The sequence below is a fragment of the Triticum dicoccoides genome, chromosome 5B (genome assembly GCF_002162155.2).
Source record: "Triticum dicoccoides isolate Atlit2015 ecotype Zavitan chromosome 5B, WEW_v2.0, whole genome shotgun sequence".
Classification (NCBI taxonomy): Eukaryota; Viridiplantae; Streptophyta; class Magnoliopsida; order Poales; family Poaceae; genus Triticum; species Triticum dicoccoides.
Window position 1 is genome coordinate 436,940,614 of NC_041389.1, and position 4,409 is coordinate 436,945,022.

Here is a 4,409-nt window from a genome sequence, read left to right on the forward strand (position 1 = left end):
ATTTGCCTCTGACTTCGTTATCTTGTGAAAGATAATTCTGCTGTGGTGGGTATATATATGGGGCAGCTCAGGAGTTTGGTTGCTATTTCGCTCTTCTCCACCCAGTACAAATCCACGAGCGTACTGCTCAGAGGCTTATGGTTACTAAGAAACTAACAAGTTTGTTGCAATTAGTACACCACTATGTCTATTGTGACCAAACTGCTTGGTGCCAAAGTATCTGGTGAACACTGCTATATTTTCTTGTAGTGTAGCTGCTTGTTTGGTTTGGATTCTCCGAAGAGAGTTCTGAGTTTACATGGAGCGAAAGGTCAAAGTGAGACGATAATAGCTAACTCTGAGCGGTGGGTTAACTCAATGTCTTACAGCCAATTTACTTTGACTAGCAAAAGAGCCCGTGCGTTGCAACGGGACAGAAAAAATACACGCTCTTAACTCAATGACCACGACTCGAGACCCTGATAGGTAGACGTTCTTTATTTAAAATGGCATCACATTTGTGTTCCTGACGGTGGTCTCACTGCTCACACAACAAAAATGCATTTGAATGTGGTCAGTCCTAAGGCGTCTCTCTCTCACACACACACGCGCGCGCGCTCGCTCGCACGCACACAATCGCTCAGAATAAGATGAGAAAAGTGTTGTTTTTTCCCGCGAGGTTTTTCTGAGTTGTGTATGTGTGGTTATCAATGTTTTTTCCTACTCAATCTGGTTTTAATGTGTGTTTCTTTGCAATTTGGATCGCCGCCGGTGCGAAAGAAAAACGGACCGTGCACTATAGATTAAGTTTGCACCCAAATTAATAGTTTAGAAATATTTAACAGCTAAAAGTAACAGCATATTTAGATTCTACACATTTTTCTAATCAAATTTCATATATAATATGTTAAAATCGAAGTTACGGTTTAAAAGATATGGATAATTTTGTTTTAGATAAACTGCGGATTGATTAACCAAAAGGTTAGGGGGTTTTCTGTTAAAATACAAAAAAGATTCGTATGACTTAAATATGGACGGCGGGTTGATTACCTGAAATCTCAAGGGGTTTTCTAAAAAAGTTAAAAAAACGGTTCCTTATGACTTATAGATGGACTGCGGGTTGATTTCAACAAACTGTAGGGACTTTTTTGCAAATAGGGGTGAGGACGACGGAAACCCACGGCGCTTTATTATTAGGTAGAGATTAAGACCAAGCCTCTGGAAAGTCTTCTTTAGTACAGATGGATTGTACATGGTACTTTCTTTTTTCTTTTTTTCACAAAGGAAGTGTCCCTCCTGGCATCTGCATCCTTTGATGCACACGGCCATAATTTATTAAAGTTTATGCAAGGTAGTGATGCCATAGAAAAACCAACATACAAAGTATAATTAAGACAATGACAACTTTGGTAAATCTATTAGTATATGATATGCAGAAAACGCCTATGACTAAATTGACTTCTTCTGCATCCACGCCTTCAAGAAGGGATAGCGCTCTCACCCACCATCGCCATGTCTAGCCAGGACAAAGGATTTTCATCTGGATGCGAAGACCAACCAATGAAGGCCAGAACATTGGCATGGAAGCCTTTTTTGACGAAACCTCGTCAGAGGGTAGGGAGCTCCCGCATTTGCATATAGAAGAAGAGAGTTGGTCCGGTTAATAAGGGAAACCGAACCCAAAAATCATACATGCATCGGTTAATTAAGGGAAACCGGCGAAGACCACACACACCGGACTAGCACTCAAGGGACGTCGTCCGAGCCAGATACAAGGGTGCCGAGGCATGGAAGCCTTCAACAAGGTAATGACGCAGTTCACCGCTGTTGTGGCAACCAGTGAAGGTTGCACAATGAGTTTTCACTCTGGACATGAAGCGGTGCTCCAAACAACATTTTACAAATGGATTATCCAATAGTTGCATAAGCTAGTACCCCACAAAGAACCACCATGGTGTCCACCAGAGGAGTCCAGACGTCTTTCCCGACACCTCCTCCCAACCATGCACCAATGAAGCACATGCGCAAAGGTGTCATCTAGCCAACCACATCACGAAGAGGAGTGTCCTGCCAGCAATGACGAGAGGGGGCAGTGGCACTAACGGATTGGTGGACGTCTTACCGCCTATAACACCACCACTGTCGTCGAGGAGACATCCTACTCGTCAGTGGCGGATCTAGAATTACAATACGGGGGGTGCCACTCAGAAAAAAAGAAATGCGCAGAGCTCAAAACTTAAGTGTAATGCAAACCTCGCAAATTTACATATTGTGACAATTATGAAAATGTCAAAAACGTACAAGATATTACCTTGTTTGACTGCTAGAGACTCTGTACATCCTTCTTGGTGTTTATTGCAGCTGAATTTGCTCATCCATACAAGATATGAGATAATAAGTAACTAGTATTTGGCCAACAAACAATACATTGAGCATAAGAGCTTGCATATTTGCATAAGAAGAGAATAGAAACAAGTGTATATACCTACCGGAATAGCAGCCAAGAGCAGGCACGCAACACATCAGGTCCCTCTGACCTCCATTCGTCCTTCTCTGCACAGGAGGAACAAAAAACAGCCGCAGCACAGTAGTTTGATAATTGATCTCCATTTCTTTCCACTGCCCAGAGAGGTGGAGTAGGAGTTTGATGTCCGCTTCCTTCGGCGAATCTGTCGCCAACTCTAACAAGTTATTCTTGAGCAGTCCTTGCCTCTTCTCGAGTGTGCCCTTCTACTAGAGCAGTAGCAGACGGTGATGACGACGGTCCTACTTTTTGCACCTTTGCTTCTTCATGCTCCCGAAATAGAGACACTATGGGATTATCTCTCTTTACATCTCAACTCTCAAACAACAGTTTTTGGATCAACACAAGGGCCAGGGGGTCAGGCAACAATTCAATCAAAAATCACAAAGGGGAAGATTCTAATGTACAGATGTATGTACTGTACTTACACTAGGTTGTAGCCTTGTATAGGTTTAGAGAGATGGAGATTGGAGTCGGAGAGTGAGAGGACAGCACGCCGAAACGCGCCCAGCCGGCAGCCGCCCACGCCGGTCGCCTCCGCCCTCTGGTCGGCGACCGCTGTCCCCGCCGGCCGCCGCAGCGCTGCAGCGGTGCTGGCGTGTTGCTGCCCACTCCGCAACACCACGCCGCCGAGTCTAGGTTTCAGACTCTCACAGTTCTGTCGATCGAAAGGGGGTCGATTTTTTTTTTTTGAGAAAATCCAAAGGGGGTCGATTAGGACTTTAGGAGAAGTCTGGAGGCGTAGCTGGCTATGTCCAGCCCAAGAACGTGAAGATGGGTCAATGGGCTTTAGGAATAGATGGGCTGCTCAGTTTATTACCTCTAATACATATGGAATTCAAATAATTATTACTATAGGTAAAAAAAACTAGGTACCCCTAAAAAAGGTTAAAAAAACTAGGTAAAAACACATTTCTTTAGGGGTTGCTACTGCTACTCGTGCCGCGCATCTGGCCGATGACACCGTGCCATCCATGCATGGGCCATCCGACCGCTTTCGTGCCAAACCAATCGGCTAGAAACAACACATGCACCACCAAAGACATGACGTGTTGTAGCTGACACAGTCGTCGAGCCCCGGAATTGAACATGTGTTCAGTCAGAAAAAAATATACAAGCTCTCCCTTTTTCGGATGTAAATGCATGTTTTTAATTAAGTCATCGATATTTCTTCGGATGCACGCCTAATCACATGCAAATTGCAAAAAGAGTATCATATAATTAATATTTGTAAATTGTGATTTCTGTTACTTGTAGAGGTATCTACATATGGTTGGGACATACATTTGTATATATTGTATCTTTTCTGCTATTGTATATTTCCCTGAGCCCCTGACGCGAACGATTGTTACGTTTGGGTGACTCGAACAAGTGAACGGCGTCATTCGTTCTGAAAGGTTCTAGCCAGCAAACGATGTGTTGCGCCCTTTGCTCACACATCTCTAGAAGATTGCCATGTTATGAAGAGCGAGTGGCCATGCTACAGCGTGTTGTGAAGAGGGAATTGCCATGTTGCAATAGATAAAACTTGACATGTGTTTTGGGTTTGCTATGCGGTGGCACACAAAAATGCCATGGTATAAAAAGGAGAATTCCCATGTCTAGCATTTACCATGGTACATCGTAGAATTTTGCCACATGATCATTGATTTGCACTACTGCAATTGTCATGCTATAACAGGGAGAATTGCCATGTCAACGAAGAGGAAATTACTCACACTTTTGTTTATTGCCATGCTGGTAGAAAAAGATTATCATGTTATAGCAAAAAGATTTACCATGGTACTACAAAAAAGATGGTACACATGTCCAGGAATTGCCATATTACAACAGAAAAAATGTCATGTTATGCAAAGAAATTGCCACACATATTTTGGTAATTGTCATGGTATGTAGAGAAGTTGCC